The sequence below is a fragment of the Elephantulus edwardii genome, unplaced genomic scaffold (assembly GCF_000299155.1).
Source record: "Elephantulus edwardii isolate Elephantulus edwardi_28Jun2011 unplaced genomic scaffold, EleEdw1.0 scaffold00325, whole genome shotgun sequence".
Classification (NCBI taxonomy): Eukaryota; Metazoa; Chordata; class Mammalia; order Macroscelidea; family Macroscelididae; genus Elephantulus; species Elephantulus edwardii.
The window spans coordinates 1923915-1946703 of NW_006400075.1; the positions used below are offsets into that span (position 1 = coordinate 1923915).

At 43.5% G+C, this 22789-nt stretch overlaps 3 pseudogenes; 2 read left to right on the plus strand and 1 right to left on the minus strand.

Moving 5' to 3' along the window:
- Positions 1-558: 558 nt before the first annotated feature.
- LOC102859808 lies at positions 559-17275 on the plus strand (annotated as a pseudogene).
- A 30-nt stretch (positions 17276-17305) lies between these two features.
- Positions 17306-19295, plus strand: LOC102860213 (annotated as a pseudogene).
- Positions 19296-19884: 589 nt separating this feature from the next.
- LOC102860624 lies at positions 19885-21189 on the minus strand (annotated as a pseudogene).
- Positions 21190-22789: the final 1600 nt, after the last annotated feature.

The window sequence follows — 22789 nt, forward strand, 5'->3', positions numbered from 1 at the left end:
TGCTTACAACATTTATGGCCTACGAGTTCTTCTGTCGTCTTTCTCATTAAATCTGTGGTTTTTTAAATGAAATAAATAAGCCTTTTCTGTTTTGAGGAAAATAAAGACGGTCCTTACCTTAGAGCTCTGGTGATGCAGTGGTTAAAGTGCTTTTCTGAGAACTAGAAGATGAGCAAGCCTGATAGCCATCCTTGTGAAGACAGATGTGACCATCTTTTCTGTAAGCACTGCCACCTCGGACCCCTTGGCAGTCCACACGCCTCGGGGCTCGCTGTGGGGAAAGTCCATCTCGCCAGTGGGGGTCGTTATGGGGACAGATGTGACCATCTGCTCTGTAAGCGCTACTACCTCGGAGCCCTTGATGGCCCACTTTCCTTGGGAGGTTGCTGTGGGGACTGTCCACATGGAGGTTGGGGGGGGGTTGGGATTGCTTTGGGGATAGTCCACTTGTCAACAGAGTTGCTGTGGGGACCAATGTGACCACCTGCTTCTAAGCACTGTCACCTTCGAGCCCTTAGCAGTCCACTCACCTCAGGGGGTCGCTGTGGGGCATGGTACATGCTCATTTTGGAATGTGGTGATGTTTACTTTGGCAACAAGTTAAAAATTGACAGCCTAGGAGTTATCCCGAGCGAGTGCCAGTGCATTGAAAGGGCACAGTACTGATGAAGAGTGTGAATTGCTGGTCTAGCCCAACAGTGCCTGGAAAAGCCTGGATGCAGCACACAGCCTGGTGATCCTTGGTGAGTCAGAAGGGTGAGGACATTATCAAGGACTGAAGAGATAACCTGTGAGGAGGAAAGTGCCTGTGAACCGTATAGTTGACAAACATTTCACATCTAGAAGATGTGAAGAACTTCGATTCAAAAACCAAAACCCCTGTTTAAAAATGGGCGTGGACCAGATTTTATGTATAAGTCACCAGTAAACGACGGGAAAGGCACTCACACTGCTGGGGAAAGGGACTCCAAACCACAGATAACACGTCAACCCTGTACTAGATTGCTGTCAAGTCAAGACAGCTTGGGTACAGTGGAGGGATTTTCAGGCTCCGCGTTGTCTCTCTGGCCCCATAGAGCCTGCTAGCCAGAAAGTGGACACTTGGGACTCACTAGACAAGTTTCCAGCATCTGAGCAGTGCCAGGCATCTGCAGGACACAGCATGTTGTGGCCACCAGGGTGGCTGTCACTAGTAAAACAGAAATCGTATTGACAAAGAAGAGAAGTTTCAACATCATGGTTTGATGACAAGATTGTAAAGTAGTGAGGGCGCTGTCCAGAATAGCTTAGTGGTTTCTCAAAATAGAATTATCTTAAGACTCTGCTAGGTACTTATCAGGGCTTAAAAGGAAAGACTGAAACAGATGCACAGCCGTACTCATTGTAGCACCATTTACAGTAATGAAAAAGATGGAGGAAGGCTCCAGTGCCTCAACAGAATGGATCGATAAAATGTTTTTCAAGCAGTGGGCTGCTGTACAGTCACAGAGGAGACTGGATTCTGCTTAGGTGAGGCACTGAGGGCAGCTATTCCAGGATCCCACTTACAGGTAGTCCTTGGCCAGAACAGAAGCATGGGAGCCAGTGTCCAGTTACTAGGGGCCCGGGGGTGGGGCATTATTGTTTAAAAAATAATCCAGAGAGTCCTAGCTACCTGCATGCCATTCTTGCCCTAGCAGTGCAGGGGTGTTGGGACAAGTCAAGTAGCAGTTGTAGAGAGAACAGTGTGTGCAAAATCCAGCTTATAGTGGTCAGAAGAAGTTAGACCGAGAAGGAAATGCAAGAATTCCCACAACATAAACCAGCTAAAGGAGTTCAGGTGGCCTAGTGGCAAGAAGCACTGCAATTCCAAAGACGTGCAGTTCAAATCCACCAGATGCTTTGCTGGAGAAGGGGGAACAATCTCCTGTGCCAGTCCAGTCACACACAACACCCAAGTGAAGAGTAAGGACAATCCTGTGCCAGTCCGATCACACACCCACCTCCCCAGCTAAAGAGTAACCCATTACTGGGCCTGAGGACATTGCTCATTGAGCAGACTGTTCAAGCAACGCAAGAGAGAAAATCCAGCATGCCCACTGCCCTGGCCTCAGGAGGTTTTCTAATGTTTGTAGTCCATCCACAGCTGAAAAGAACGTCAAGGCTTCTGACCTCCTCTACCTTGACTAAAGACTTCATAAGGCCCAGAGGGCCAAGAACTACCTTTCCCAGGGCTTCTGGTTCTGCTCCCGTCCTTTTGTTACCAGTGTACTCTGCTACGCTTGGCACTACTTGTCCCCAGGCCATGCCACCTCTGCTTTTACAGTCTGTTCTTTATGTCTAGAAAATTCTCAGTGCAGGGACTCCAGATCCAAAGGACACTCCCTGCTCCTTACTCGTCCTTTTTCCTCTACCTCTGGATTGGCTTCCTTCAAGCCTTGTAGAGTAACAAAACTCATCAATCCCCTTGTTAGGGTGCCATGCATTTTATTTGCATGGATTTACACCTGCAAGTGTTTCATCCCTTTAGAGGCAAGGATGGTGAGTCTCCCACTGTAAGATAAATGAGCCCTTAGAAAAAAGACATACTGGGAAAGAGAGGAAGACCCTCTACAAGGTGGATTGACTTGGTGACTAACAGTGGGATCGAGAATATCAGATGGTGAGGATGGCAGGATAGAGCTGGGTTCCTTTCTGGGTTCGTAGGATGACTGTGAGTCACAGTAGACTTGATAGCACAGGGCAGCAGCAACGTTTGCCTCACCGGCAAGCTAGCCAAACCCCTTGGTGGACCACAAGTACCTTAACTGCGTATTCCCACCAGTCATTTTGTGGGAGTCAGTGGTTGGAAGAGCCCTATTAAGTACTTCCACCGCAGCTCAATTACCAAGTGGAAACAGCCTTGATTTCTGTAATAAAGAATGGAAGAAGAAAAGTAGCATCAATGATGTAGTCTGATATCAAAGATGCAAAGTCAGGCCTCAGACCGGTGTCTCCTCCAACTGCCTTGTGTTTGCTAGATCTTCACATAACAAGTGTGTGTGGCAGCCTGCAGACACCGGCACTCCAGGGCCAGCACTGTCAGGTTAATGGCTTTGTAATAGGTGTGAATGGAATTAATAATTTGTTTCCCATTTCTTTTTAAATTTATTCTTTTTGTTTAATGTCCAGATTATTTGTTTTTCTTTCGATCACACATTTTTATAACCTTGTAGTTGTCAATATTGAGCTATCCCGTGATTCTTTCCACAGTTGTATGGCCCATATTTTCCAACTACTATCCTTCACAGGTTGCAACTTTTGCATTCCAGTCAGTCACCAGTTACCATTAACACATCTTATTGCATTTTTAATTTCAGACTGCAAGATTTGTTAAAAATTATCGATTTCTTCCTCTTTGGCTCTAGATGTAGGAGAGTGTATTTAAATAATAATCGTGTTAATAGGTCTTCCTTGTGTGTGTATGGATATTATCCTGTCACTAACAACATTGTATTTCAGGATAGAACTTGAAATTGACTATGAATGCAACACCATTCTTCTTCTGTTTTTCATTCCCAGCATAGTATTGCCATAAGATTTTCTGATTATCAGAGTGGCCAAAGCTGGCTCATTTCATCTCACTAATGCCTAGTATGTAGATGTTTGTGTGTTCCATTTCATTTTCAACAATTTCCAGTGTTCCAGCATTCAAGCTACATACATTCTGTATTCCAGTTATTAAACGACCTATTACATACATAAAGAACTGCCAAAAGTTCAAGCAAGATTTAGAAGTGGCACCAAGGATAATCACTGCTGATGTCAGATGGATCCAGGTTGAAAGTAAAGAATATCAGAAGAATGTCTTATTTGTGCTTTACTGACCATGCAAAGGCATTTGATTGTGTGGCTCTTAACAAGTTCTGGCTAACATTAAGAGAAATGGGAATCCCAGAGCCCTTAATTGTGCTCATGCGAAATCTATGCCTCCAGGAAGCTGTTGTGTGAACAGAGCAGGGAAACACTACATAGTTGAAAATTAAGGGAGTTCATCAGGGTTCTATTCTCTCTCCATACCTATTTAATCTGTATCCTGAGCAAATTATTGAGAAGCTGTACTCCATAAAGAGGAATATGGCATCAGGATCAGAGATAACCTGTGTTATAAGATGGTACAACCTTGCTTGCAGAAAGTGAGGTAGTTTAAAGTGCTTGTTGCAGAAGATCAAATAATGCAGCCTTCAGTATGGATTGCATCTCAATGTCAAGAAACCAAAGGTTCTTACCACTGGACCAATAAGTAACATCATGATAAATGGAGAAGAGATGAAACTGTCAACAACTTCCTCTTGGATCCACAATTAACACCCTTGGTACCAGCTATCAAGAAATGAGACACATTTCACTGGGAAAATCTACAGTTAGAGACTTCTCCACATTATTGAGGAGTAGTGATGTCATTTTTAGGACTAAGATGCATCTGATTCAGGCCATGGTCTTCCAGTCACTTGCTATGCATCTGAGAGCTGCACAGTGAATAAGGATAACAGAAGAATTGATGCCTCTGAGCTGTGGTATTGAAGAACAACACTGAGAATTCCATGGATGGCCAAAAGAATAAACAGATTGTCTTGAAGAGGGTGCAGCCAGAGTGCTCTTCGGAGGCAAGAATGATGAGGCTTCACCTCACATGCTTCGGACATGTTGCTAGGAGGTGCTGTTCCTTGGAGAAGGACATGATGGAGGTGAAAGATCAGCGAAGGAGAGGAAGACCCTTAACCAGGTGGATTGACACGGCAAGTATGAAGATGGCACCGGATAGAACAGGGTTCAGATCTGTTATTCATAAGGTCACAGTGGGTCATACTCCATGGCACCTAAGACAACAACCATAATGGATCTGACCCAAAGGCCGTGCTTCAGTGTTTGAATCAACCAGCAGCTCTATAGGAGAGATGGGAAGTCTCCCATAGGCCTTAGAGCTACAGAGACCCAGGGAAGCTAGGAGTTGGTGTGTCTCAGTGGCAGTGAGTCTGAGGGTCATGTGGTTCAGTTTGGTTCTCTTGTGACTTTCTGTCCATGTACAGTTCTGTGACCACACTCTTCCACTCTTCCTAGTTTTCATTTATGGGCTTGATACAGCTTATTCCCTATTTTTAGTCACATGTTTATTATACTCTGCATGTTTCTGTGTCTGGGTCAGTTTCTGAATAAGGTTGTCATGTAAATTTTGGATTGTTATCTGTCATCATCTCTCAAGCCAGAGAACTCCCAGGAGTACAGTGTGTAGGGTTGGTCTCATTTTCACAACTTTTATTTAATTTCTGTTTGTCTGGAAGTGCCCTGACTTCACTGTCCTGTGTTAGAGATCGTGTTGCTGGTTATCTAATTCTTGCTGGGCAGCTTTTTCTTTCAGGGTTTTATCAATGTCTGCCCATTGCCTTCTTGCCTGCATGGTTTCTGCTGAGAAATTGGAGTTTACTCTTTTTTTTTTTTCTCTCATTAAACTTGTTTTAATGGGTCTCAAAATTCTGTGACAAATTTTTGGTCAAGTTGTTTCCATTTAAAAAGTACTGATTTTAAAAACTAATAACTTAAAACTGCCACACGAAAAAGAAAACAAATGGTCCACAAAACATTCCTTTCCTTCTGAAGGTTTTATGATGCATTGTTATCATTAACCAGTCTTTTACTATTAAACTTAAATGGCCAATTAAGACAAACAGTTCTGAGACCGTTCTTCCACCACTGATTAAGACTGGGGTGGCAGGTGTTGTGGGTAATATTCATTTAGCCTTCTGAGCTTTCTGAGCAGACTTGGTGATCTTGCCAGCTCCAGCAGCCTTCTTGTCCACTGCTTTGATGACACACACAGCAACAGTCTGTCTCATGTCTCGGACAGCAAAACGACCCAGAGGAGGGTAGTCAGAGAAGCTCTCCACACACATGGGCTTGCCAGGAACCATATCCACAATGGCAGCATCACCAGACTTCAGGAATTTGGAGCCAGCTTCCAGCTTCTTACCAGAACGGCGATCAATCTTCTCTTTGAGCTCAGCAAACTTGCAAGCAATGTGAGCTGTGTGACAATCCAGCACAGGTGCATAACCAGCACTGATTGGGCCAGGATGGTTTAAGATGATCACCTGAGCAGTGAAGCCAGCTGCTTCCATGGGTGGGTCATTTTTGCTGTCACCAGCCACGTTGCCACGTCGAACATCTTTCACAGAGACGTTCTTAACATTGAAGCCAACATTGTCACCAGGAAGAGCTTCACTCAAAGCTTCATGGTGCATTTCAACAGACTTTACTTCAGTGGTAACGTTGACTGGGGCAAATGTGACTACCATGCCAGGCTTGAGAACATCAGTCTCCACTCTGCCCACAGGGACAGTACCAATACCACCAATCTTGTAGACATCTTGGAGAGGCAGACGCAGGGGCTTATCAGTTGGATGAGTTGGTGGCAGGATGCAATCCAAAGCTTCAAGCAGTGTAGTCCCACTGGCACTGCCATCTTTCTGGGTGACTTTCCATCCCTGGAACCAAGGCATATTAGCACTTGGCTCCAGCATGTTGTCACCATTCCAACCAGAAATTGGCACAAAGGCTACTGTGTCAGGGTTGTAGCCGATTTTCTTGATGTAGGTGCTAACTTCCTTAACGATTTCCTCATATCTCTTCTGGCTGCGGGGGGTGGCTCGGTGGAATCCATTTTGTTAACACCAACAATCAGTTGCTTCACACCCAGTGTGTAAGCCAGAAGGGCATGCTCACGGGTCTGCCCATTCTTTGAAATACCAGCCTCAAATTCACCAACAACAGCAGCAACAATCAGGACAGCACAATCAGCCTGTGATGTTCCTGTAATCATGTTTTTGATAAAGTGTCCTCGGGCATCAATGATGGTCACATAATACTTGCTAGTCTCAAATTTCCGCAGGGAGATATCAGTGGTGATGCCACGCTCACGTTCAGCTTTCAGTTTATCCAAGACCCAGGCATATTTGAAGGAGCCCTTTCCCATCTCCGCAGCTTCCTTCTCGAATTTCTTAATGGTTCTCTTGTTGATCCCACCACATTTGTAGATCAGATGGCCAGTCGTGGTGGACTTGCCCGAATCTACGTGTCCAATGACGACGATGTTGATATGGGTCTTCTCCTTTCCCATTTTGGCTTAGGTTTTGCGATGGTATTCACCAACACCTGTACTCTGGCAACAAACCCGTTACGAAAAAGCTGGAGTTTACTCTTATTGGCTGTTCTTTATAGGTAATTTCTTCTTGCCTGAACTGCTTCCAGTATTCTCATTCTCTTTAATATCAGAAAATTTTATTATGAAATGTCTTGGTGTTTTATTTTTTGGATTTAACCTGTTTGGGGTTCCTTCTTCACCTTCCTGAATGCATATTTACATAATATTTAGGAAATTTTCAAGTTGTAAATCTTTACGTTTTTCCTCTGTACCTTTTGTGGTTGGTGTTTCTTCTTGTTCCAGCATTGTGATCGCGTCAGTCATTCTTCTTGATGTTGGCCCAAAAGATTCTCATTATATTATTTGTTCCCATTGTTCAGCATTTTCTTCCTCCCCACCTGACACAGTAATGCACCCCTTGTTCTAGATTGTTGTCATACATATAATGCCTAATCATATATTCCTTGTAGGCAGTTCTTTCCCTCATCCAGTGTTCATTATTTATCTACTCTTTTCCCATTCTCTCTTCAACCCCCCACGTCTGTCCTATTTTATAACAGGGATGCTATGCAGTATATATCCTTTTGTGACGGATATTTCGCTCAGCATAGTGTCATCTAGGTTCCTCTATGTTGTGTAATGTTATAGGAGTTCATTGCTTTTCAGTGCTGCATAATATTCTACTGCGTAGATGTGCCATAGTTTTTCTACCCACTTGTTTGTTGGTAGGCACTTGAGTTGCTTCCATGTCTTTGCTGTTATGAATAATGAGTGTGCATACATTTGAGTTGTGTCTCTAGTTTCTTTAGGGTATAGCCTTAGTAGTGGAATTACTGGGTTAAATAGTATTTCTATTTCCAACGTTTTGAGAAAGCACCAGACCACCTTCTGTAGTGGCTGTACCATTTTACATTCCCACCAGCTGTGAATAAGAATTCCAATCTCTCTACAACCTTGCCAACATTTGTTGTTTGCTGTCCTGTTGAACTTTGCTGTTGCTGGATCCTAAAAGATTCTATCCTTTCTTTGTCTTTTTTGTACTTGTTCCTCTTAACAGCTTAGTATTGAGGAATTTGTATATCATTTTTCATCTTTTGTCATTCCAATGTGTTATCTGTTTCTGCAATTTCAGTCTTACCATTTAGAATGTCAGCTTGCTGTTTTTTTAGTTGCTTCTAATTTTCCATTTATTTTTATCATTCTTTTCATCAGAAGGTCTAGTAGCTTTTTTTTTTTCTCTGTAAGCTTTTCTGGTTCTGTATTATTGTCAACTTGCTGTGGTTTTTTTTTTTTTTTTTGGTTGCTTCTGATTTTCCATTTATTTTTATCATCCTTTGAATTCCTTTTCATCAAGAAGTTCCAGTAGCTTTTCTTCCTCCGCAAGCTTTTCTGGTTCTATATTTGTGTTATGGCGAGCTCTGGTGGCCTAGTGGCAGGAAACTGCACTGCAATCCCAGAGGTATGCGGTTCAAATCCACCAGATGCTCTGCTGAAGAAGGAGGAACAATCGCCTCCTGTACCAGTCAGATCCAATTTGACGGTACACACATAAAAAAAAAAGAACTATATTTGTGTTATATTTCTGTGCCGTCTTATCCTGATTTTATTTATTGATTTATTTTTAGAAGTTTGGAGTTACTTGTTGCCTCTGAACGACATTGTGATGTTAATATCTTTTTACTGTTTTGTCTTGGTATATCTGATTGCTGTTGTTAGGTTCCAACAAGATGACTCATAGTGACCCTATCAACCACAGGTCTGAACCCTGCCCTGTCTTGCTCCATCCTCATTATTGCTCAAGCCCATGTTGGCGGTCACTGTCAGTCCATCTCATGAAGAGTTAAGACAGACCTGATTGAGCCATGCCACTTGCTAATTTGGTAATTCTTAATGTTCCCACCTCTGTCTTCTGGTAGACCTGATAGAGGATGAGAAGGTGTGTGCAGCTCTCTGTGCTCTGTGGAGAGCAGTAGAGGGCAGACAGGGTTGGTGATTACAGTCTTTTTTCCATCAGGTGGAGCGGGAGCTGGTCTTTACTCTTGTCCAGTGTGTGACATGGTAGGAGAAATGTGCCTGGCTGGATGCTGTTGCTGCCTTCTAGACCAAGTCAGGACCAACCCATAGCTGACCTTTCAGTGGGTTTTCAGAGGCAGTTAATCACACAGGAGGAGATTGCCCTCCTTCTCCCACATAGCAGCTGGTAGATTTGAACTGCAGGCCTTTGGGACTGCAGCATGGCTTCTTACCAGAGCTCCCTGTTGCAGACAGCAATGAATTCCAGGCTGACCAGATGACTGCTTGAAATGGCCATGCCTGACTGCTTATTATTCTGTGCTCCTTTGGCCTATCTAACGTTTTCATTCCTTTTCTTTCTTCGATTGGTGTTTGAAGTACTTTTTAATTTTTCCTTTCAACATGTCATTGTGTACCATCGAGTCAGAACCGACTCATAGCTGACCTTCCAGCAGGTTTTCAGGGACTGTAGATTGCCTGGGAGGAGATTGCCCATCCATCTCCCATGGAGCAGTTGTGGATTTGAATCACCTGCCACTGGATTAGCAGTACATCTCCTTACCACTAAGGCACCTTCGGGTTCCAGAATTGTCTTCTACATCTACTCTCTTTGTCTCCTGATAACTTTGCCTGAAGAAGGTTAGTCTGCCGTCTGCCTGGTCTGCCACCTTACTCGGAAGTCCTCCGCAATAATTTGTTTTATTTGACCAAGAATAATTTCTAGCTGTTGTTTCTGGTAAGGAAAATTTTAACAAGAACATACTTTATTTACACAATGTATTGTTTTCTCAAAAGTCTTCACTCACTTAAGCTTTTTTGACTGTATTCATTTACTGAGTTACGAGTGGCCAACTCTACACTTCACCACCTGTTAAAAACACCAGGCATTAACCTGGAGAATGCAGTGTCCTTGGAACACACTGAGCAGAGACAGGGAATCAGGTTCCTGGGCCCCACCAGGTTTCCCCGCAAGGTTTGGAAGGGGTTTGCACATTGTTTTTAAAGGACGTGACCTTATAGCTGACCTGAGGGGTCAGCACTTTCTAATATTCAGTGGTTTTGTAACCTTCTGGTGGCCTAGTGGTAAGAAGCTGAGCTGCAATCCCAAAGGCACCCAGTTCAAATCTGCCAGCTGCTCCTTGGGAGAAGGATGGGCAATATCCTCCCGTGTGATTTACACAGCTATGGGTCGGTTCCAGCTCAACAGCACAAAAGAACGTAACAGCTGGGTTGGTAGAAATGGGGAGAGAGGGAGAATGAAGAACAGGCAGTGGAACAGAAGAGAAAAGGCAGAGCCATGAGGTTAGGAAGTTTGGGACACGAGTTGAAAGCTGTCAAACATCACAGGTCTGGAATGTGGACAGAAGGAGACCCTGGGTCTACTGACCCCAGACCCCCGACCCAACGGCCGTTCATAATGCTTCAGAGCCAGGTGGGCTGTCAGGCCTCACAGCCAAGTGAAGGGGAAATGGACTCCATTTTCTCCCTCAGGAGTGTCCAGACGCCAACTCGCTGTCACGTCCAGCTGTCCATTCCCACACTGGCTGGGCCTCAGCTGACTGCTCTGGGGCAGAGCAGGCAGGAAGAATGAAACAGGATCAAAACCCACCTACACAGACATAAAAGTGAACAGATTCTAAATCACTGGCTCATCAACTGCTCTGAATCCTTCTTGACAGAGATTGATGAAGCCAAACCAGGCTATGCTGAGGAGCTGAAAGTGCTGGTTTGGGTGATGAAACCAGTCAAATTTGGGTGGCTGTACCTTCTTTCACCACCTTGCTCTTCTACCAGGTCTAGGTTTCTGAGTTCGTCCTCTCTTTGCTTACAAGTGTCCTGTCCCCTTTCTGCTCCAGTGCCAGAGCCTGTTCAGTGGAGCTGTTTTTTGTTTTTTTTTTATTTTTGTGTGAGTGTACCGTCAAATCAGATCTGACTGGTACAGGAGGAGATTGTCCCTCCTTTCCCGGCAGAGCATCTGGTGGATTCAAACCGTTTGCCTCTGGGATTTCAGTGGAGCTGTTTTGAGCCTTCGAGTGGGAACCTGCTCACAGCTGACAACATGTGAGATGAAGCATCCCCATCCTAGCCTTCATGGAGCACCATGGCTTCCCCTTCTTCAGGACAGATCTGCTTGTTCTTTGGTAGTCCATGTGATCTTCAGTACCCTTCTCCAACACCGCAGTTCAAAGGCTTCAATTCTGTCATCCTTATTCATCATTCAGCTCTCAGCAGCATAGCAAGTAATTGAAAAGATTATGGCCTGAATTAGATATAACTTCATTCTCAATCTGACATCATTGCTCTTAAGTAATTTAGAGAGGTCCCTGACTGCAGACTTTCCTAGTGCAATATATCTCCTGATCTGATTGCTGGTATCAAGTGTATTGATTATGGATCCAAATAAGATGAAGTCAGTGACAGTCTCAATCTTTTTCTCCATCTATCCTAATGCTGCCTATTGGTCCAGTGGTGAGAATTTTTGTTTTCTTAAAGTTGAGATGCAATGCATATTGATTCTTCTTCAATATGGATTGCATCTCAAAATCAAGAGCTTCCTAGGCAGACCTACAAGGTGAACATGACACCAGGGAGGCATTCACTTCTTCAAATTATCATCCTCATATCAGCAAAGTAGCATTTGCCCAGAGACAAAGTTCAGGGAGTTCTGGTGGCTTAGTGGTAAGGAGTTGCACTGCCAACCCAAAGGCACACGGTTTGAATTTACCATCTGCTCTGCAAGGGAAGGATGGGCAATGCCCTCCAATGCGATTTACTGCCTCTGAAAACCTGGGTTCTGACTCAGTGGTACACAACAAGAAAGTTCATAAGACAGAAACAAATGAGACAGAAGGGAGCATTACAGGGCAGGAAAAGATTGTAGTTATATTATGAATAAGTTATAAGGCAAAATGCCTATTAATGGTTGGAGGGAAAGTCAGCATTGTAAGCTTTCATTTCAATAAATAAAGATGGGGTGATAATTGGCATACAACAAAGATAATGATATAAATTGTAATACATATAAATGATTATATTAAAAAGTACATGTACAAAAAGTGAAATATGTAAATGACTATATGAAAACCAATATTTATTTTTACTTGCTAAATGAAAAGGAAAGGAGAAAAGCATGAAAGGGAACGGTGCCCAGATCACATGGGGCTTGGACTGGTGTCTGTACCACCAGCCACACAAGAACTTCATTCACCATTCACAGGATGGGGTAGACTATCCAGGAAAGTCTTGTCTCATACTGAGGAGTAATTAACTTTAGACAGGGCACTTCTGTGGACCCACCCAACAGCACAAACAGCACTTGGAAGGGTGGAACTATTTCTAGGTCAGTTAACTGTATTCCAGAACAGAGCTCTAAAAGATAGGAATAGAAAAGCATTCAGCACCCAGAAAGCAAACTGCCCACTTCAGGCATCCAGCCAAAGATCCCCAGACATGAAGGACTTGTAGCGAAGAGAAGAACCCACAAAACCAGATCTATAACCCACAGTTGTTTAGATTAGTACAGCAGGAGACTGAAAATTATCATAATCATTCTTCTGTAGGTTCAAACTTTTGGGGACACAAAGTTTCACAGGAAGGAGGAGGAGACCAACCACAATTGGACTCTCAAGCTGCCTGGGATTAACAGTAGATTAAACAGTACAAAGGGAAGAGTGGTGAGCTAGAAGACACACACTGAAAGACAGCTGTGGCAGGGAGCTCTGGCGGCCTAGTGGCAAGAAGCTGCACTGCAATCCCAGAGCCATGCTCTTCAAATCCACCAGATGCTCTGCTGGAGAAGGAGGGACAATCTCCTCCTGTACCAGTCAGATCTGATTTGATGGGTACACACACAAAGTAGTAAAATTTTTAAAAAAAATTTTTTTTAAAAAGACAGCTGTGGCACAACTTTGATCAAGGAACTAGGATACCCAGAAGGAGAAGTAGAACAGAAGGAACACAGAAAGGACCTAAAAAAATGATGGGAGAAAAAAAATGATGGCGAGAGACTTCAATCTGGAAAATGATAAATCCACAGGTTTGAGACACCCGGCAAACACCAACGCAACAAGCGTAAAGAAATTAATACTGAGGCACAGCGGATCTTGAAGCTGGTGGGAAAGAGAAAACCTTAAAAGCAGTGAGGCTCTGGTGGCCTAGTGGCAAGACGCTGCACTGCAACCTCAGAGGTATGTGGTTCAAATCCACCACATGCTCTGCTGGAGAAGGAGGGGGCAGTCTCCTTGTGTGCCAGTCAGATCTGATTTGATGGTACATGTAAAAATAATACAATAAAAATGAAAAAATTTAAAAAACAGTGAGGGGACACAGGGACCAACACATTACAATTACGAAAGGAAGGAAAGGAGTAACATTTTAAATACCATGGGTTGAAGAGAACCTTTCTATAATAACATTTTATTTTTGTTTTTTAAATTTTTTCATTATTTTTTCCCCTTTGGCTTCTTCTTAAATACTATTGTAAATGGAGGAAATGTCTTTCTAGTCTTGAGATTTCCTTATTGAGTTGAAGTCCTCTTGCTTGATGTGGTTGTCTCCCTATCCCACAATCCCTAACTGAGTTCTACTCCTTTTTGATCCCATCATAGATAAGACTGTAGGAACTTGTATCTAAGACAATTTTCAGTGATTAGAAAGAGAAAATGCTTCCCTGAATTAGTGCTAGGCTTTCTCTGAATCATAGACTTTCCTAATTTCCAGTTTCATTTCTTTTTTACATGTTGTGCTGATTAAAACTACCTTTCTTTTCTGAGCAAATTATTTTCTCCAGGACAACTCATATAGAAAAGACTGGCATTCCACTAAAGCAAGCAGCCTTCAGGTGCTTCTCCCTAAGAACCTGACTTTGCTCTCAAGCCCTGTTGTAATGGTATAAAAAGAGCTTTCAGGTGCCCATGCTTATGTCAAGGTAAGAAGAGTTGAAGAGGCCATAACTCATGTCTATTAATAGAGTCCTCCTTGAAAGCAGGAAATTACAATGTATGTTCTATGATACTGTTGTTAAGTGCCATGGAGTCAGTTAAGACTCATAGCTATTTGCCAAACATTAGATCAGAACCTTGCCCTATACCATCTTTATAATCTCTGACATGCTCAAGCCCATTGCTAACATTGATGTTGTCAGTCCATCGAGTTGAAGGCCTTCTTCTCTTCTACTGACCCTTGGCTTCTCCACTGTCATGTCTCTTTCCAAAGACTGGTCCCTCCTGAAAACATGTGAGGCCAAGTTTCCGCATCCTTGCATCTAAGGAGTACTCCAATTTCACTTCCCCAAAGAAACATTTGTTTATTCTTTTGGCAGTCCATAAGATAGTCAGTACTGTTTTTCAATGCCATATTTCAAAGGAGTTGGTCTTCCTTATTCATTGTCCAACTTACAGATACAAATGAAATAACCGAAAATATCATGGCTGGGTCAGACAAACCTCAGTCTTGAAACTGACATCTTTGCTTTTGAAGATTTTGAAGAGATACTTGGCAGCAAATCTTCCCACTGTGACACATCTTTTGATTTCCTGACTACCATGGGTTTTGATTTTGGACCCAAATAAAATGAAATAATCAACAAACTTTGATAATGTTATACAATATGGAATATCCATGAACTGCCAAAACAAACAAACAAATATGCTTTGGAGATGGTGCAGCCAGAGTTCTCCTTGGAAGCAAAGATAATAAGGCTTTGTCTCACATATCTTGGGCATGTTACTAAGAAAGGCTATTCCTTGGAGAAGGACATCATGCTTCAAAAGGTGGGTGGTTGGTAAAAGAGAGGAAGACCCTGAACCGGATGGATTGACACAGTGAATGCAGAAATGGGTTCAAGTGTGTCAGAAATTGTGAGGACGGCACAGGATATGACAGGGTTCAGATCTGTTGTTCATAGGGTTGCTCTGAATTGTACTCCACAGAACCTAACAAAAAAAAACAACAAATGACAATCTTGCCTTTAGTTGAGTGGTGAATATTTTTGTTTTCTTGATGTTGAGTTGTAATCCATATAGAAGACTAATCTTTGCTCTTCAGTAGGTGCTTCAAGTTTTCTTCATTTCAGCAAACAAGGTGGTGTCATCTGTATAACACAGATTGTTTATTAGTCGTCTTCCAATCCTGATGGTCTAATTAAGTATAGAAAGAAGTTAACCTTGACGCACACCTTTCCTGATTTTAAATATGTAGTGTTCCTTTATTCTGTTCAGACAACTGTTTTTTGATCTATACATCAGCTTCATCTGGACACAATTAAGTAGTCTGGGATTTCCATTCTTCTCAATTTTAGCCATAATTTGTTATAATCCACACAGGCAAATGCAGAGTCAATAAAACACAAACTCTTTGTGGTATTCTGTGCTTTCAGTCAAGGCTCATGTCACATCAGTAATGATATGCCTTGTTCAATGGCCTCTTCTGAAGCCAGCTTGAATTTCTAGCAGTTCCCTATCGATGTCCTGTTACAGATATTTTTAAATAAACTTTAGCAAGATTTTACTTGTAGATGATATTAATTACTTTATTCAATAATCTCCACAATTTTTGGATCACCATTTTGGGAATGAGAACAAAAAGTCACAGCTTCCAAATTATTTTATACAAGCTAATGAGCAAGTACATCCAGGACTGCATCTGTTTGTTGAGACACCTCCACTGGTATCTCGTCGATTCCTGAGCCATTAATTTTGCCAGTGCTGTAGTATAACTTGAACTTCTTTCATGATCATTGGATTTTTATTATATGCTTCTTCCTGAAATGTTTTTATGTCAACCAGTTCTTTTTGACACAGTGACTATTTCATTCATCTTCTTTTGATGCTTCCAGGATCATTCAAGATAATGCCCATAGCATCCTTCAGTATTGCAACTAAAGGCTTGAATTTGTTCAATTCCTTCAGTTTGAGAAATGCTGAGTGTGTTCTTCTCTTTTTATTTCCTAACTCCAGCTCTTTGTGGTGGTGGCTGTTGTGTACTGCAAAATGGGGTACTGCCCCTCCAGTGGGGTTTCAGAGGCAGTTAATCACACAGGAAGAGATTGTCCTTTTCCTGTGTGGTAGCCGGTGGCCTCGAACAACATCCCTTTGGATTGCAACACAGCTTCTTGCCACTTTGTACATTTTGTTATAATGCTTTGCTTTGTCTTCTCAAGCTGCCCTTTGAAATCTTCTGCTCAACTCTCTTACTCCAGCATTTTTTCCCCTTATGTTTTGGCTTCTTTGTGTTGTAGTACCAGTTTCAGAGCCTCTTCTGAGGTTCATTTTGGTCTTTTCTTTCTTCCCTGTCTTTGTAATGACCTTTGCTTTCTTTCTGGATGATGCCCTTGGTGATGTCTCTTGATTCATCTGGCCATCTGTTAAGCGTGTCCAATGCATTAAATCTATTCTTGAGATTTTTTTTTTTCCAATTTAGGTGGGATAAACTCAAGGTTGTATTTTGGCTTTCGTGAATTGCTGTAATTTTAACTTGTTTACGAGTAATTGATAGTCAGTTCTACAATCAGCACCTAGCCTTGTTTTGACTGCTGGTATATCGACTCTCTCCATAAATGTAATCTGTCTGATTCTTGTGCAGTCTGTGCATATACTCACCATTTAGGTTTGTTTGGGGTTTTTAAAAAAATATCTAAAATAAATAAATAATTGATTGTACAAAATCCCCACTTTTATTTCTTTCACCAAGGACTATTCTCCTTTGTTTCCAACTTTCACATTCCAGTCACCATTTATTGTCAATGCATCTTGACTGCATGTTTCATAAATTACAGACTGGAAAATTCCATAGAAAGCCTCAGTTTCTTCATCTTTGGCCTTAGTTACCAGTGTATATATTTGAATAGTTGTTTTATTAGCAGACCTTCCTTGTCAGAAGTTTAGTGTTTAAAATTGCTTTCTTAGACATTGACTAAGGAGCTCTGGTGGCGGGAAGGGCAAGAGGTGGGACACATGAGTGTTTACTGCTCCTGCTGCCTCCTCCTCCAGTTCCAGCTACTACTTCTGCCACCACCACTTTCTGGGTGAGTCCACCACGGGCCCAGTGGCACCAAGTGCCTTCTACCTGCCTGGCCCTGGCCCCTGTCTGTCGCTGCTGCCCTTGTAGCTGCCTCAGACTCCCTGCACCATTATGGAGATGGTGACCTGCTCCTGCCAGGAGAAGGCTCAGCAGCTGAAAGAGCAGCACCAGGTCATCCTGTTGAAGCTGATGAGGGAGGAAGGAGGACTGAGAGAGAAGGACAGCAGGTATTGCTCTGAATGAGGGGCCAAAGGTCCCCAATGGGCTTCCTGAAATATCTCAGTGTTTATTTGCATCAGAGGTGCTGGAATCCATAGAGATCTTGGAGTTCATATATCCAGGGTTAAATCTGTCAATCTAGAACAATGGATGCCAGAACAAATACATGCAAGATATGGGAAATATTAAAGCAAGACTACTCTATGGAGCTAATTTTCCAGAAAACCTTTGAAGGCAACAGACAGATCAAGTGGTGAAATTTTTCAACAGAGATAAATATGAAAAGAAGAAGAAAAAAAAAGGTGCTCTCTGATGCATAGCAAGTAATTGTGAAGACCTGGAGCAGGCGCACCCTTGATCTTTAGACTAACATCGTTGCTTTTTAGTACTCTGGAGAGGTCCCTGACAGCCAATTTTCCCAGTGCAATTTTTGTCTTTTGATTTCCTGACTGCTGGTGTCAAGAGTGTTGATTGTGGAGCCAAGCAAGCTGTAATTGGGGGTTTTTGGAGGGTTTTTTTTGTGGTTTTTTCCTTTTTAAAAAATTATTATTTTGTATGTGTGTACCATCAAATTGGATCTGACTGGTACAGGAGATTGTCCCTTCTTCTCCAGCAGAGGATCTGGTGGATTCGAACCTCAAACCTCTGAGATTGCAGTGCAGCTTCTTGCCACTAGGCCACCAGAGCTTGCCAACAAGCTGTGATTGTTAACAACCTTAATCTCTTCTCCATCCGTCATGGTGCTGCCAACTGGCCCAGTAGAGAGAATCTTTGTCTTCTTGATGTTGAGCTTCAATTCATATCAAAGGCTGTAGTCCTTGACCTTCTGCAGCAAGTGCTTCAGGTTTTCCTCAGTTTCAGCAAGCAGAGTTGTGTCATCTACAAAACATAGGATGTTGATGAGTCTTCCTCTAATCCTGATATCACATTCCTCCTCTTAAAGCCTAGCCTCCTGAATGATCTCTTCTGCAAGTAGATTGAAAAGATATGGAGACAGGATTACAAATAAAGAAAGAGGGTGAGGGGAAGGAGGTGAAAAAGAAAGAAAAGGATCCAGATAAGTCTACAAAACCTCTTATAACTGAAAAGCTGCAGAAGAAGGAATATAAGCAATGGGAACTATAAAAAAGTACCAGCCCTAGGAAAACTACAGAGCCTACTCCTGATCTTCAGGTCTTGATGGCCCTGCTTGAGGCACAAATAACCAGTGGGAACATGACCATGATGACAGCCCTCAGGGATGATCTGGACTTCTTTGGGTCAGTGATTTCTAATCCCTTACCACAACCATCCTGCTTCCAGCTCAGGGTACACCCACTATACCAGCAGCTGCCCCTTTGTCTACAGTAACCCCTGGGAGTCTAGACCTATTCACTGAGCCAACTACAAAGTCAGAAGAATCCACAAAGAAACAGCCCTTCAAAGATTCCATTTTATCTCTGTATTGTTCAGGGACCATTCAGCTGCAGAATATCAGAATATCAGAGCTGCAAATATACCCCTTACCTCCTAGCACCTACTGCATTTCAGAGTTTCCTGTCCATGGGAGTTCCTGTGTCTGCAGCTCCTGGTCTTATTGGAAATGTAATGGGACAGAGTGCAAGCACGATGCACGCCATGCCCAGTGGGTTTATGGGAAATGTCCAGGCCCAGTGGGTTTATGGGAAATGCACACACTAGTGTGATGCCACTGCCTCAAAATGTTGTCAGGCCCCAAGGAGGGATGATGAGACAGATGGGTGCATCCCAGAGTGAGTTTGGTCTGCCCCAAGCTCAGCAGCCTCCATGGAGCCTGTCACAGATGAGTCAGCAAATGACTGACAGGCGTATCAACTGTACAAACCCCACAGTGGGTATTGGGCAGCCCCCAGGACAACGCGTCAGGTGAGACTCAGCACACTACTTTGGAAATGCAAAATGACAAGTTTTGTCTAGAATTACCACCAGGCATTGCTTGCCAAAATGTGTCTATAGGTCCCCTGTTTGTTCATGTACACATTTTTCTTTCTTCCTGTTTCTTCATATTAAGAATTATCTGATAGATAGTGCTGATATTTACTGGTTGAATTTGATATGGTGAAAAGCAGGTTGAGAAACCATTTTCTATCAAGAGCTGCTTTGTTCATATTTCCCATGATTTCATAAACCATATTTTTCTTTTATTTTGCACATAAAACCACTGAAGGTGCTGCCTGTTGACATCTTGGGGATCGCATCATGGTACACATGGCCCGTGACTCAGCGGGAAACACAGTGAGAAAAACAATTATGTGGGTCGCTCACATGACAAATTTAGGTTTCCACATGGTCAAGTTTGGCTTCGGGAGCAGCTCTAATGAAGCAGTAAGAACACAACCAGGAACGGGGAAGGGAGTTAACTACCAGAGGCCCTGCAGTACTGGTCTGATGCCTGGAGCTGCCATTTGCATCAGGAGCAGAGGTCTAATGAGCTGACTAGGAAGCTGGCTGCCCAGAGCTTAGTCGGCGAGAGGGTTTCTGAACTTCTGGCCAGCAAACCGAGCCTTGCTGCCCAGCTCCTCTTCAATTCTGAGGATCTGGTTGTACTTGGCCAAGCGCTCAGATCGGCAAGGTGCACCTGTCTTTATCTGGCCAGTGCAGAGTCCCACCACCAGGTCAGCAATGAAAGTATCCTCAGTTTCTCCAGAACGATGAGACACCATGACACCCCAACCATTGGACTGGGCCAGCTTGCACGCCTGAAGAGACTCGGTCACAGAGCCGATCTGATTCATTTTGAGCAGAAGGCAGTTGCAGGGCTTCTCATTCACAGCCTTGGCAATTCGCTTGGGGTTGGTCACAGTGAGATCGTCTCCTACCACCTGGATCCCTGAACTGGCAGTGAACTTTATCCAGGCGCTCCAATCATCCTGGTCAAAGGGATCTTCGATAGACACCACTGGGTAGTCCCTGATGAAGGACTTGTACAGGTCTCCCAGCTGGTCAGGTGAGATGTACCTGCTGGGGTCATCAGGAGACTTAAAGTCCAGGTCGTACTTCCCAGAGCAGAAGAACTCTGAGGCAACAACGTCCATGCCGATCACCACCTTGTCAGTGTAGCCAGCTTTCCCAATTGCAGTCTTCAGCAGTTCCAGGGCTTCTTTGTTCTCTAGGATGTTTGGGGCAAAGCCACCTTCATCCCCCACATTGGTGGCATCCTTGCCGTACTTGTCCTTGATGACGTTCTTCAGGTTGTGGTAAACCTCAGCCCCGATGCACATGGCTTCTCTGAAGCTTGCTGCTCCGACAGGGAGGATCATGAACTCCTGCATAGCCACCTTGTTGCCAGCATGAGAGCCACCGTTGATGACATTGAAAGTGGGAACTGGCAGAATGACTTCGGAATTGCCAGCCAAGTCAGCAATGTGCCGATACAGGGGGACCCCCTTCTCAATGGCTCCAGCCTTGCAGACAGCAAGAGACACTCCCAGAATGGCATTGGCACCAAATTTTGATTTATTCTCAGTTCCATCCGTCTCAATCATTAGCTTGTCAATCTTCTCCTGTTCCACAACATTCAGTTTCTTGCTAATCGGGGCAGGCACAATAGTTTTATTGATGTGCTCAATAGCCTTTGAGACACCTTTCCCCAGATACCTAGTCTTGTCATTGTCCCGGAGCTCCAGAGCCTCATAGATACCAGTTGATGCACCACTGGGTACAGCAGCTCTGAAGAGACCTTTTGCAGTATAAAGATCAACCTCAACAGTGGGATTTCCACGGGAGTCAAAGATCTCTCTGGCATGAATCTTTGTAATAGACATGGTGAATTTCTGGGAGGCTGGTTCTCGTCACTCAGGAAAGCAGTGGAAGGTGCTGCGGACACCAAGACGAGTGACTGAGCAAAGAGGTGGGGGAGCAGCGACACCCAGGGATTTTCTGTCCTCGGCGCCTCTCCCATAAGCCATATTTTTTGAGAAGCTGCTCAGGCAACTTTGAGTAATCCGTTTCACTCTCAGGGAGTGTTGGTGGCCTAGTGGCAACAAGCTGCACTGCAATCTTGAAGGCACGCAGTTCGAATCTACCAGCTGCTCCATGGGAGAAGGATGGGCAATGTCCTCCATGCGATTAACTGTCTCTGAAAACCCACCGGAGGGTCAGCTATGGGTCAGTTCCGACTCTATGGTACACAACAAGCAACACAATGTTTGCATATAAGGGAAATACTTATCATATTAGTAATACCTTTAACAGTATAAACCCTGCCCCTAAATTAGCCAGTAATCCTGTAGGAAGATACTGTATGATCAAATGTTTAATCACATAAATAGAATGTAAAGGTATCACTGAAAATAAAAAAAGAAAACCTGCTTTTTAATATCCCAGAGGCACGTGGTTCAAATCCATCAGCTGCTCTGAAGGAGAAGATGGGCAATCTTTTATGTGATTTGATTAACTTTTTATTTTGTGATGAAGTTTTTGTTGCTTTAAGAAAATAGATTAAGGTGGGATGCAAGCCTTACCAACTAAAGGCCTATGGAAACTCATGGGAGCACATGCTAGCTGCCTCCTTTGGGGGAAGCTCACTTTCCAGGAACACAGCATCCAGCTATGCCTGGCCCACTGCTCACAGTCTCTGCACCACCAGCCTGCATCTCCTACAGTCACATGAGTCATTTCCCTAATGGGTTTGAGTCTCTGTGAGACCTTCCAGGGAACCATTGAATCAAGGAAGAGAGATGTGGGCACCTGAACGGAGGAGGAAAAGCTGATGTTGGAAATCAGGGAGTGGAGCAGCAGATCAAACATTTGGGACACTGTTGACCTCCCCCCTTCTGTAAGGAGCCTGCTGCTAATCTTAGCAGAACAGATTGTAAATGCACACGCTTATGCATAGTATTCATAGCCTTAGACTTCAGGATAGATCTTGAAATGTTCTTTTTGACAATGGACTAAATAGCATTTCGAATCATTATGTCATCCCCATGCTCTAACGGAAGGCTTCCACCTATATATACTTTAATGCTCTAGACACTAAAGTTGGCTCTTCCAAGAAACACTAAAATTGCTGTACTCTCTGGTGCCTTGATACTTGAATACTGTTTTTCTCCTCTATCTCTTCCATCAGATACACTTTTATCTGTGGAGTGAGGGCGAATTAAGATATTGATCACAGATAACACCTAGGAAGGACGTAATGAGGTCTTATTTATGGCTTCCTCCCCTGGGTGCACATTGGGTGGAGTCTGGACCAATGAGACATCACCATGGAGAGTCCAAAGTTTGGTGGGTGCTTTTTCTTTCAGTCACTCATGTGCATGTCAGTATCAGCTTCCCAATTCTGATGGCTCTGGAACTTCTGCCTCTTCTCACTCATTGGTTCAAATCCCAGCAAGAGCCATTCAGATAAAGAGAAACTGTTTT